Here is a 14,285-nt window from a genome sequence, read left to right as displayed (position 1 = left end):
CAGTAGAATAATACTCCGACCTCCACAGAAATATATATTAACATTGTAAAACAAAGTAAAACCATTCATAACAAAACCAGAACCAACAATATTAATCAAGTAAAGAAAATAAAATACATTTATTAACATCCTATACAAGTTTTCAGGATAATAATCAACCCAACAATCCCTTATCTTCCATGCTTCTTAGTTATCAATTCCATTTTTTATTTTTTTTATCATCACTACAAACATACTCATTTCTCTTTAGTTGACAATGAAATCTACTCCTGCAAGTAAAATAGTGTTATATGCATCAAATAAATAGAAATGGTTATGTTATGGTAGGTCATCATTAAGATAAATAGAAATGTGGATATAGAGAAAAGGTAAGAGGAAAGAAAAGATAAAGAAACAATAAGAGAAAGGAAAAGAGAATCGTTGTTACAAGAGTGAAAGAAAGGAAGAAAGAAAGAATGGCTGTTGGTAGAGAATAGAAGAGGTAGGGTTTCTTTTTCTTTTTTCTTTTTCTTGGTTTTATTTAACATTTACATCATATTGTGAATTATTTATTAAGTGAAAAACATTATAGTCATATTATCACACCAAGGGAGGTTAATGTAATTTCTTAAACTTGAAGGGGGTCGAGTGAAATTGTCAAAAATCTCAAGGGAGGTTTGTGAAATTATCCCTAATATATTTTCAGAAATCCTTTTTTGAGGTGTTGATTTTCAGAAATCTTAATTACACTTTCTTTTTATTAATCGGACTTTTATTATTATTTTTATCATATGATTTTCATTTAATAGATTATGTGAAAAAACAAATGATAAGAGTATAGTTGAGAAAAAGTGGAGTGCAACTAACATTTCCTTATATATTTTGCTTTGTTGTCCGCAAAACAAAATTTCTTGAATGGATAAATAATAGGGATAATTTCAGAAATCTCCCTGAGGTTTCTGACAATTTCACTAGTTTTTCCTAAAATTTGTAAAATTATACAAACCTCCTCTGAAGTTAGGATCTGATAACAAAATTAGTCCAATTAGAAAAAGTAATATTAAAAGTACTTTAATGAGAGAGATGAAACTTTTATTTCATAAATATCTCTTATGCATATATATAAGTTGTATTAGTAAAAGAATAAAAATAATTAAAAGTTAGAAACAATTAATACACACATTTCACCACTCAAAAAGTTCATATTTCATAAATTAGATAACACAAATAAACAACAAACTACACTTATGATCACAAGATTCAACAAATAGAATAGTCATTTCTTTCGACATGATATTTGTTATGATTCTTGTAATAGAAAAATTTTTGAATTTTACCTTTCTTTTTCCTCCTTCCGCCATTAGGTATATGAATTGATATTATTTCGTAAATACAAGTCATCGTTCATCATTATAGAAATCTTCAACAGTTATTTTCATTAATTAGTTACTAATAGTTAATTAGTGCTTTAATTACTTAATCATTAGATATTAGTAAAGGAGAATCGAGGAAAAAGAAAAGCAAAATTCAAAAATTTTTTCTGTTCAAAATCACCATAATTATAGCAAATATCATGTCAAAAGAGATCCCTAGTCTATTTTGTTAAATCTTGTGATCATTAGTATAGTTTTGTTGCTTATTTGTGTTATTTAATTTATTAAATGTTAACTTTTTGAGTGGTGAAATGTATTTATTAATTATTTTTAAATTTTTTTACTAATACAATTTATATACATGCATAAGGGGTAATTATGAAATAAAAGTTTCATCTCTCTCCTTATTTTTACTAATTGGATTAATTTTATTATCAAAACCTTAACCTCAGGGAAATTTTGCAAACATCAAGGCAAACTAGTAAAATTATCAAAAAACTTAGGGGAGGTTTCTAAAATTATTCTTAAGTAATAAGAGCCACATGATTTTTCCCCCAATTTAGCCCACATGTGTGATGTTTCTACGTGCAGAAACACTAGTTTTTTTGGTCAATATATGCACAAAAACTTATTGCCTTACTAAATATATTGTGACTTTCAAAAAGAAATTAGCAACCAAAAAAAAAGGAATAAGGGATACTGATTGTTACATGTAGCTTACAGCTGGTAACTCTAGAAGGACGAATTCCGCATTGCATCCACTAATTTGTGAATGATTCTCACCATACAATAAGAATAGCAATTTCAAACACATTCTATCCTAAATGTTTAGTTTCGCCCCATTTTATTCAATGGTTGACGGGGTCATGTGGACTAAACGGATTTCATTTTTTTTTTATAACTCACAAGTGTCCGCATCAATTTTACAATTTACGATTAATCTTGTTCGAGTCGAGTCGGGTCCCTTGCAGGGAGAAACTCTCCTAACATTGTCCTTCCTGTTCCCATAAGTTTCGAACCCAAGAGCTCATGGTTAAGGGATGCAAATCTCTTTCACTTACATCAATATCTGTTGGTGACTAAGCGGATTCTAAGCATGCACACGAGGTGCCTATTAGATGGTAGGTCGATTTTAACTTTGTACCCCAAACTTCTTATCAATTTCCACTTTGCACCCGAAGCTACAATAACTTTGATATATTGGACTTCTAACGTAGTATTAATCTATTGCTACAACTTACAAATCTTGCAAATCTGCAATAGAAGTACACTGAGTGTTATTTCATATAGGCACGCCTTGTTACCGTCAAATGTACAAAATTTTTGCCCTCTCATATTTGTTCCGCTTAAAAGAGTTCAATTAATATAGTGTTAGCAAAAATTAACCAAATAAAACACTATATACACAACATATACCTCAGCCACTCTACTAGGTGGTAGTGTATTTACCATCGTCTAACAATTATATACAAAACCAAGATTTTTACTTCAAGAAGGAAGTGAATATTGAGTATATAATAATAATATAAAACAATGCAGCAAAGAAGTAATAACAAATATGGTTTCAAATTAACAATACTATGACTAGTACGCAAATGGACCAATAGCACGCGACAAAGTCTAATTTTAAATATAAAAAATGAAAATCTCTACCATTCTTCTTTTTTTCTTAGCATTGCCAAGCATTGCAAATTGTGCTTGACACGTCTGATAGATTATATGATTGAATCAATATCAATTTCTTAAACAATTCTATTTTATTACATGGTTTTAGTTTTTGTTAAAAAAAATTGTAGATTTCAAGCAAATTAAGCTTGGTTCATTGTTACAATAATATAATAAATTAAAATATTCAATATATTGTATTCCATCAAAATTAGATGTAAAGAAGAATAATCAATTCAGATAAAGGATAATTATTTAAAGAACTAATAATTAATGATTAAAAATACAATCCAATAATTCCTAGAGAAAAAATTATAAAACATGACTTGGAGTAGGAGTCTGAAGACCAATAGTTGAAAACAAGATTCTCTCAAATTTCGTGTTTGTTACAATGATGTTTTAAATTGTGTTTTTTTACAATGATGTTTTAAATTGTGTTTTTTTACAATGATGTTTTGACTTTTCATGTTGATTGTATTTCCCTTTTGTATACTTTTATTTCAATTTATGATTAATTTTCTATACACTGAGAATGTATACACTGTCATATTTAGATGAATGCCATATATGCTAAATTTCAAGTCTAAATTTTACCTATGTGGCATTCAGCTAATTATGATAGTGTATGCCCTGTCAGTATATACAAGATTTATTCTTTAATTTATATTTTACTTTTGTAGGGACACTAGAGGTTGGAATGTTAAGTGATATGAACCCGCCCGAAGCTAAATTCAGCCAGCTTAGTCTCTCAAATGAGCCGAATTCCTAGTTACTAGTTTTAGGAAAATAAGTGATTCCAAATCACATTAGGATTTCTAGACAATTCCAAAACACATTAGGGTTTTAAATCCATGTAAGGCTATAAATAGCCTAGTCCTTCCAAATGTTTTTAACTAATGAGAAAATAACAAAAATTGCGAGTTATTCACTTTCTCTTGTCCAAGAGAGCTTTCTTTGAATACTTGAGAGTTTTTCTTGAATTATTCAATTCGAACTTATCAATCAAATATATACCTTGGTTGTGGCGTTCTCCTACCTACACTTTTGGTTCGCTAAATTATTAGGTTGTGGGTCAAGAATTCTTCTTGGTTCATAGTTTCGCGGTTTAGAGGGGTCAAGTGTTATTCCGCACCCCAACTTGATATTTTCGTTTAGATCCAGGGTTTGGTGGAATACAAGTTCATACCTTCATGCAGGTTCGTATCAGGTCCTAATGTGCTTTAGAATTGTCTAGAAATCCTAATGTGATTTGGAATCACTTATTTTCCTAAAACTAGCAACTAGGAATTCGGTTCACTTGAGAGACTAAGCTGGCCGAATTTAGTTACATAGATAAACTAATTAAAACAGCAAATAAATCAGCACTTAAACCTTTGCCATCACTATTTTAATCAAATGACACAACTACTAAGGGAATAACTTAACTAGACTAATTTGCTTCTAACTCTTCATGTGTTTGAATAGGGATTTGGATCTTCATATTCTCATCATTCCCCTCCTCTTGAAAGCAATTTGCCTACAAATTGAAGCACGAATGATGACAAGAAGAGTTACATGCCTTTGAGTCAATCTTGTTATGATGATTGCAAATTTCATCGAATGCAAAAACCACTTGCTAAGTTGAAAAACAACCCTTGTTGAACCTTGAATCTCACGAAGCAGCTTCAATGTATGCTCAACTTGATCGCTTGTGATCATGAGGTAAGGATCCTCAAAATGGTGTGACGTGTATCTCATGAAACCGAGCTCATGCTCGAATACACTTGCAAGACACCAAGGCAGCTTTGTTGGAGTTGGAGCTTCACGTGGACTAAGGGCAAGACGATAATTGTAGTGGCAATGATCATTGAGGAACTCATTCTTTAAACGACTTGATACACAAATAGCCCTAAAATTTGGAATGTTCCCTTCAAGATGAGCTCGAATTAACTCTCCATTGGTGTGGACAGATTTGAGTTGATATTGTTCCATGAATTGATACCAAAGGAATTTAACTCCTAGAAGACAAACTCTATGGAAACTTGCAAAGTGTACAATTGACTTTGGAATGGAACACATCAATATCAACTCTACTTGACTTTGCTTGATCTGCATAAAAAAAGAAACACTAAACAAAGCAAAGGTAAGTTCGTTAGGTAAATAAGTACTTACATTTTTGCCCAAAGTTAGTGCACTTTCTCCCTTTTCTTCCTTCTCAAGTAGCTCATGACAACTAACTTGTATAGATGGAATTTCAAGGTTTTCAAGCTCAAGTTCATTGCTAGCATTCATAGATACTTCTTCAATCAATGGTGGACTAGAAGGAACATCTCCTTTATTACCATCAGTTGACACATAATTGAGTCGCTCAAAGTATGAATTCAGTACTTGGCTAATTTCCTCCTTCATAGAATCAACCCAGTTTTTAGTCCAACTTTGGAAATCATCCATTGGTTCATGAGGGTTTGACTCAATCCGAGAATTCTTAGGCTCCATGGCTCGATTGTCATGACACTCCTTAAATGAATTTCGTTTGCTTGATGACCTCGAATTAGATACTCGATGCAAACTTCTTTGCTCCTCCTCATACTCATCACAAGTACGCTTATACCTTTTATATGCACACAAAGCACGGAAATGATCCATTTCCTCCCAAAGTGAATGAAACTCATGTTGTGAATGTGACAATCATGAAGAAGTTTTGGAACTAGAGTGATCAAAACCCCTCCTCTTGGAAGGTTCGTACACCAAGAATTCTTGATGATACAGCTCCACGAGGCATGGTTAAGTGACCTGCAAAATTGGTTAGCAAAGAAAAGAAATTCCTCATAACATACAAGCTCACATGTATGCACTTGTCACTCGTGTATCACTCAAATTTACACACTCTAATAATCTCTCCAATCACTTCTTAGGTCACTTGATTGCCTCTCTTGAAGAAATCAGAATTTTCTCAATGAGATTCAATCAAACTTTTCACCAAGTTTCACACTACGATGTGAATGGAAGTGCAGCTCAAACCATGCAAGTAGAACAAGTGAGAGTGCCTCTAGGTCCCGTCACATGAGCACGTGCCAAGAGACTGCAGGATGTGCTTCAACTTCTAATTAAAGCTGTCCAAGAGCAAGTCGGGAGGCCTAAGTGTATAGAAGGCCTTGCGTATGAGGATAAAAGACAAATCATCTTGTTAGAGGCCTTGTTCGATGAAGGAAGTCATGCTTGAAGGCCACAGACCCCATTAAAGTCCTGTGGTTAATAGCCTAGTTATTTAGGGTTTGAGTATTTAATTAGTAGTAGTTGTTGGACTAGATCAATAAGCTCATGTTGAGCATAGGGCCGAACCAAGAGCTCGTTTGTGAGCTTAGGACGTCCGACTTAGTCTTGCTAGTTTGGGTCGAGATTAGCTAGGGATAAGGGCCTCATGGAAGCCTAATCCCTCTTGGTTGTCTTGCACCTAGTAGCAGTATAAATAGGGCTATTACTTATGAACAAAAACTTGAGAGTTCTCTCATTGGCTTCTTGTAAGCTTCTCTGGAATATCTTAGACTAATTCCCTGGGATCTTCAAGTTAGGCTTATCAATCTAGAATCACACTAGATTGTGGCGTCATCTACCCCATACCACAGTTCGTTAGCCACGTGATTAACGGGTCAAGGTTCAACCACCCCAAGCATGTTCCAATTCCTCTAGATCTTGTGAGCTTGTCTCTTACGGGTTTCGTCACAAGTTGGTGACGTTCGTATCAGTTGGTAATCAAAGCTAGTTAAAGAGGTATCACGTTATATCCTTTTTATTGTTTTGAGCCAGTTTTTATCCCTAATATTCGCTGCTAGGTCATTAGGGTTTTGTGTCAAATTGTGGGAAAGGTTTTTGTGAAGTCCGAATTTTTGTTCATGTTGGTGTGTGCTGTCCGAATTTTTCCAGAATTGTTTCAGCATTTTTGTGTGTTTTTTCTGCCCAAATTTCATTCTTGATTCTGTTAGTTTTGTGTTTGAATCATTAGAGTCCAAAAAAAAAAAAAAAAGTCACATACCTTTTTTTAGTGTTCAAGTTGCTGGAATTTTATATTGAGTATTACTGAATTCTGTTTTGCCTATTTCTTGAGTTTGGTCGTTGTTCTTGCAAACCTTGGATACCACAACATAATTTGTGGAAGTTCTTGAGCTTCTTGAACAAGATTCTTGAAGTTCTTGCAATTCAAGGATCAGTCACACAAAAGAAGGGAGAACCTCAATTTCATTTGATCATTCTCATTTAAGGAGTTTGAATTCAAAATCTCATATTCCTTCTATCATGTGTGTACAGGTTCCAATGTATTATCCCACAGAATTTGAGAAACAATGGGATATACATAATGATCATCCGCACAACCTTCAACAGGTACATCGCAGTCAAGATATTATTAAATATTTTGACAAAGAAGGACTTCCAGTCTCATGGTTTCAGGATCCTATTTCAGGTCATGTTTATTTTGATGTTTGCAATATTTGTGAGGAATGTCAGATAGAAAATATTCTTGGTTTTGAATTATCAGATTTATCTTGCAAGAAAAGATCAAAACCAAAGCAAGTTGAGCCTCGACCTTGCAAACCAGATCTAGATCCAGAAGGTCCAGATTCAGATACTGAGGGTTTTATCTCTCAGAGAAGTAAGTTTAATGGTTATCAAATTCCTTCTGTCTGGATTTCCAAAAGTCCGAAGACACTCCAAATTTCTTCAAAAAAGGAACTTCATCCTTATTATAAAAAGTGTCTTGACATTTTGGCAAAAGAAGAAACAAATTGGAAACCAAAACCATTTTGCAAGACTGAACCTTTGGTTCAAATTCCAACCCTACAGGTCCAAGAATGCTTTATGTTTAATGAAGCAGATTTTCCAAAGTTGGAAACCTTCAATAAAAATGGTTCGAGACATACCCCAAAAATCCAAAATATTTCCTCAACAGTTTTACCAAGTGGAGAAACTGTTCGCCCAAATCCCACAGAAGATGTTCTTAATTGGCAGACTGAGAATTCTCTTGTTCAAAATACTGCTCTTATCTCTATCCATAAGAACATCTCCGAAACCAAAGACAAAATTGAACAAATTGATACAACTGTATCAAACCAGCAGTCTCAGGTTTCTCATATGATTGAAGTTTTTGAAAAAAGACTTCAAGAGCTTAAATACATCATGCCTACAGATCCTTCCACTCTAGTTGATTTCATTTTAAATAAAGAAAAGGAAACAAAATTCATTCAAGATCAACTACACATACTCAAAACAACAGGACAAGTTCCTATGTATGATGTAGGACCCTCAGCGCCTCTTTCCAAGGTAGGTTCTATGTACGGGGCAGTACCCCTGAGGAACTGGCCGACACCTTTCTACTTTGGTGGGGTTTCTACTCCATCACCATCTCTTTATTTCTCTGAACAACAGCCACAGACCCCAAAACCTTTTGATATTGCAGCAACTTTACGAGAATACCGTAAAAACAAACAGATTCAAAAAGATGCTGAAATAGCAAAAAGAATGGCTGAGAAGGAGCAAAGAAAAGCTGAGGCTGAAAGAGAAAGGAAAGCAAAGCAAGCTGCAATAGAATTACCATCATCCTCTCAACAGAATCCTCCAACTTCATTAATGATTAGTACATTTACTAATCCTACTTTTTCTGTGGAACAGGAAAGAAAAGCAAATGAAGCCACCAGAATCTTTGACAATCCTCTGTCAACAGTATTAGAAGAATTTCATGATAGCTCATTACCGTACATTTCTACTTATACTGAAATTCATGATGATTCTCCTAAAGAGACCAGTTCAGAAGAAAATATTTCTTCTGAATCTTCAGGAAGTGAAACTGATTCCCCTGAAACTGATTCCTCAGAATCTTCATCAGATGAAGAAACTATTCCTCACATCAATATGGCAGAACCAGAACCAGAAATAGTTGAGCCTGAGGAGGAACAAGAGCAGTCACCACAGTATGACCAGCATGTAAAAAGTACCCGAGGCAGGATGCGCCAAGAAGGGGAACAGTAGTCCCACATCGAAGGTTGGTTAGGAGTGGCCACGGTACTTAAGTCAGGGGGAGGCTGGCCCTAACAGCTTAAGCTTTTAGGAGCAGTGCGGCTGGATCCCTGGCCCAGGCTACTTGTGGTATCAGAGCCAGGCTTTCGGTGGGGTGAAAAAGTACTCGAGGCAGGATGCGCCAAGAAGGGGAACAGTAGTCCCACATCGAAGGTTGGTTAGGAGTGGCCACGGTACTTAAGTCAGGGGGAGGCTGGCCCTAACAGCTTAAGCTTTTAGGAGCAGTGCGGCTGGATCCCTGGCCCAGGCTACCCACTAGTACACTTACTTTCATATAAATATTATCCACTCTTAATTGTCCCAAAATAAGGGTCTAAAGTTCCTTAATTAAATTGTGCGTGTAAAACGTGTATTTCCAAATTAAACGCGATAAAGCGAAACCTCCAAGAATTTCTTATAACGATAGTACTAATAACTATCACTTGAGTATTTAAATATAAAATTACCTATTTTAGAACCATTGTGTAAGTCTCCAATTTTCCAAACTTATTGTACTCTCAATCAGTTAAAATTTCCAAACACTTTTTCACTATTTTCACTAACGAGTTTCCAAAAATTAATTTTTTGAAAAAAATCATTTTAAAAATATAATGAAACTATAGTTCCATGTAATTAGGTCTAAAGAGGTTAGAAAATAATAATCAGAGTAAATGGACAATTAAATATTTAAATAAGCTCGAAATAGAACTTAAAATATTTAATTTTTTTTGTGAGTCCTCACAATAACATTTTCTCAAGTCGTACATAATCAAATAACATGCATTGGAATACTCACCGACAAAGCAGAGCAAATCAAATGGTCCCACCAAGGTTCTCGTTTTCCACACCAAAACCATTATTCAAGCAAGTACGAAACTTTAAGATTCCAACTAGAGCAATTAAACAAAAGAAGGAATGATCGAGAGAGCTACTTGTGAGGACTCATATTTTTATTGTTAATTTAGCCTATTTTAAAATTATTTTCATTGGTGTTATTTAATTTTATTATTTTAGCATGAATTTTACTTAAATTATACTTTTATTGTTTATGCATCAAAATTTTTCAAAAGTCGCACCGGCGCGACTAATCGGAGATTTGGAGAATTAATTTTAGACTAGTAAGGATGAGCATTTGTATTGCTAGAGGAACTACCTTGGAGGGTTAATATTTAAGTGTAGCAAACAAGAAGGAAATTGGTAGTGCATGACACTATTACGCCACTATTCAAAGTTGACTTTCTCACCAAATAAAATGCTAGCTTTTCTTCTTCATTTTACACCACAAATCAAAAGCTCATCTTTCCTCATTCTCTCTCTCTCTTGGCCGAACTTGGAGCTCAAGAAGAAGGAAGAAAAAGCTTCAACTTTTGGTCTTAATCTTGCTCAAAGATCCACATCCCAACCCCCAGGACCTTTGGATATTGCTTTAGCTAGAGGAAAGTTGCTATCTTGTGGAGATTTTTGGTGGATTGTTGGTGAAACAAAATCTTGTCTCCAACTAGGGTTCAAGAAGCTTGAAGAGGTAACAAGCTCATCTCTTTTGATCTTTAATTTTTACAAGGATTAGTAATGGTTAGTGGTTGTTTTGCATGGATTTGAAAACCCTAACAAAAAATCTAAGCTAGAGGACTTGAGGAAACCTTTGTTTCTTGCTTTATATCCTAGGTAGTGGCCTTGAGGTGAACTTCTAGGTAGAGGACTTGAGGATTCTTGCTTGTTGGTTGCTAATCTTGTGAGTTATGGCTTGATATTTGGCTTGGTAGTGGAGAGAAAGTTGAAGAAATCAAGGGGAGAGGCTCACCGAAATTTTACTGTCTTGTTCCCTTGCTTTAATTTTGAATTTTGTTGCTCAAATGGCTAGAAAAATGCTTGTTATATGTTGTATTGTGTGTGTAAAAATTATCTTTCAAAAATTGTTTCCGTTGGTTGGGTAAAACTTGAGTTTTGAGAAAAGAAAGAAAATTGGAAAAGTTGCTAGGCCAGCCGACCAGGGGCTCTTTGACTATGCATAAATCTTTGTATAAAAGTCAAAATCAAGTGTTGTTTATGGCATTTGAAACTAGACACCAAGAGCTTCCAACAATATAAAATTTCATTGCTAATTCATTTTGAGTGAGCCGTAGTGAACCGGCAAAGTGGACTGATTTGCTTCACTTGTTTACTCGAGAAAATTATACAGCTGCATTTTGTGGCTCAATTTCGTCCCTCTTGTGAAAAGAATTTGAACATGATTTCTTCTGATGATTTATAGAATTTTGAATCTAGTTTTCAACGCCATAAACCATTTCCAATTTGGACTTGTGTAGCGTCAGTTATGGTCAGATTTCGAAACTATGCTGAAGCCTTATGACTGAAAATCTACGGAACAGGTTGCAAAAATCAGTTTTCTTAAAACTGTTATATCTTGGTGTTGGAAAATCCATATTGAGTTTCGCTTATTGCATTTGAAACTTGACTTGAATTTCTTTCTATGTTATAAATTTCAGAGAATAATTCAATTTCTGTGAATTTTTCCACATTTTCAAACTTTACTAAAAATCAAGACTGTTTCTGCCCTGTTTTAATAAAGAAGCAAGTTTGAGCTGAGATTTGAACGATTTCTGATTGGAATATGGGAAAAGTGTTTTCTGGAAAGTTTTATTACATTGAATCTAGTTTCTAACGATATAAATTTTCCAATTTTTAGACTTACCGAACTCAAGATATGATTTTTCAAATGTTGTCGCATAAAGCTGGAAATTTCTGGTTTCCAACAAAATGAACTTTTAAGAACTTCCAGCTTTCTTATGAGATTGTGTGAGAACCAGTGAATTTTCTTATTTTCTAGGCTTTGTTTTATTTAATTACACGCCTTTTATACATTTCCTTCATTAGGAAAATTTTTCAGATAATTTTTATGAGTAAATATGTTTTTAAAATCATTTTTCTAGTATAAAGTTAGTTCATGAGAAATTAGGAGAGTATACTGGATGTGGGACCCGCTAGTGCGGAAAGTTCGATAAAATTCGGCCGATTAGGTTAAGTATAATATTCTAGGATTAATTTATTAGGTGTTATGAGATAATTAGGGGTTAGCTAGTTAATTAAGTCTTGAAAGACAAAAGAAATGAGATAAGCTTGAGAGAGCCACATGTTGCATTTTCATTGGATGGTGGACATTTGACTAGTCTTTCTTTACCTTTACCAAAACAATTTTGACCAAAAACCATCTTCATTTCTAAGCTTCTTGGCCGAGCAACTAGAGAGAAAAGAAGAGAGAAAGCTTCTTCAATTTTCCTTCCTTTCTTGCTTGAATCTTGCAAACCTACCGTTTAAATTCCAAATTCCTCCACAAAAGTGAGTTGATAAACTAGTTTAAGGCTTTTAGTGGAGCCATTTGTGAAGAACAAGCTCTAGTTATCTTGCTTCTTGGAGTTGCAAAGGTGAGCTGTCAAGATATCTTCCTTCTCAAGATAATAATGATCAATTAAGGGTTTCTAGTGGTGAAGCATGTCATTTTGTGGATTATTTCATAAGTTATGGTTGAGTTGTCTAATTTTCCTATTTATTGAGGGTTTTTCTGTTTTAATATATAAATTATTGTTTAGTCATGGATTGATGGTTTGTTATGGTGTGAAATGGAGTTTATATAGGTTAGTTACGATTGTTTGCGGAAAATTTTGGTTTTGTACGGAAATTTTAGCTTTAGGGTTCCAAACAGGCCTGTTCTGTCCAGATTTATTTGAGCATGTTAAAGGCCGAATCAGGCTTAGGTTAAAACATAAAAGTTGTATCCAATGGTGTTAACTAGTTGCCTGTAAAATTTCAGGCTAGTCTGACCTGTGTAGCCTGAGAAAAGGCGGAAATACCGTAGACTGCCATAGGAAGAGTTCGCTGGACAGGGTGGACATTTCACCCAATCTGGCCGTGACTTTTCACCCTGATCATTACCGAATTAGATTTTGGCCAAAACATAAAAGTTGTAGTGCTAGGTCTTAGTTTTCCAACGGCCCTAGAAACACCTTAATTGGACATCAGTAGCCTGAGTTATGGTCATTTAACCATACTATGGTTAGTTAACCTGTTTGTGCGATACTGGGTTGGTACACTGAAATTTTGACCAAGCTACACTACGAACTGGACTGAGTGGTCTTCTTCAAAGTTGTATCCCTTTGTCTTAGCTTCAAAATGGTGTAAATTACACCCCAATCCAATAAGTGTAGCTCCAGTTGTGTCCGTTCCGCTAAATGATGTCAAAACTGTCTTTTGGTTTTAGGTCATAAACTTCATTTTTGGACTCTCCCTAGCTTGACTATGCACTTATACGTTCTATTGGACCTTATTTTTTGGTAGTGTGTGGATTTGATTTGACTCGTGCTCGAGTCTTAATTGTGATATTTTTGTTGTGTAGGTCGTGCCGGTGATCCGACGCCTACGCCTGAAGCTAACTTGTGAATTTGCTTACTTGCCTTGGTGAGTGTGCCATTATATGGTCTAATGCTGAGATGGTTATTTATACTTGTATGTGAACTGGAATGGCTTGAATGAGATGAGAGTGTACTTTATCGCTCCCGATCTCTTATCTATACTACTGTTATTGTCAAATGTGAAATTGTATACATGTGTGATTTGACATGGCTTGGGGCTTTGCCCGACAACTTAACTGTGCTATTTGAGCTCATACCCCATTGGTCTTTAATCGAGTCGAGCCGGCAAGGGTTTGGCCGAATCGATAATGGACCTTGGGTTCACTGCAGTCGAGTGGAGTGTTAACTCCTCGACTTTATGGTATACTCGAGGACTACCCTCTCTGTTACTGTGAGGTGTTCGGGCCCGGTAAGGGGGTGTCCGGTGGAAGGGATATGGAGTAAAGTGGGGATCTACAGGATGTTCTTCTCTTTAAAGGTTGACGGAGTGTCAACGGGTTGGTGATCAAGTGCGGCAAGTGGAAAGTGGCTCTTGAGAGCCAATTGTATCTTTTTATATTGACTTGTTGTGTTTATGAGTTTTGGGGTCACTATGTGATAAAATGTGTTTACTGGTGGGTCTTGTTGGTACCTCACGAGCGTAAGCTCACCCTCGTTACTTTGTTTTCCTTACAGGGAATAACCTTTTGGGAACTATGATGTTTTGAAGCCGAGTTGAGCTAGTTTTAATATTCTTTTGTATAGCTCCTCGATAGTTGGGAAATCCATACATGTACTTGGATCCAACATTTCTTTTGAAATGTAAATTTGTAACTATGCGTATATAAAAGTGTTT

The sequence above is a fragment of the Coffea arabica genome, chromosome 6c, assembly GCF_036785885.1.
Source record: "Coffea arabica cultivar ET-39 chromosome 6c, Coffea Arabica ET-39 HiFi, whole genome shotgun sequence".
Taxonomy (NCBI): Eukaryota; Viridiplantae; Streptophyta; class Magnoliopsida; order Gentianales; family Rubiaceae; genus Coffea; species Coffea arabica.
This window is presented reverse-complemented; position numbering follows the sequence as displayed.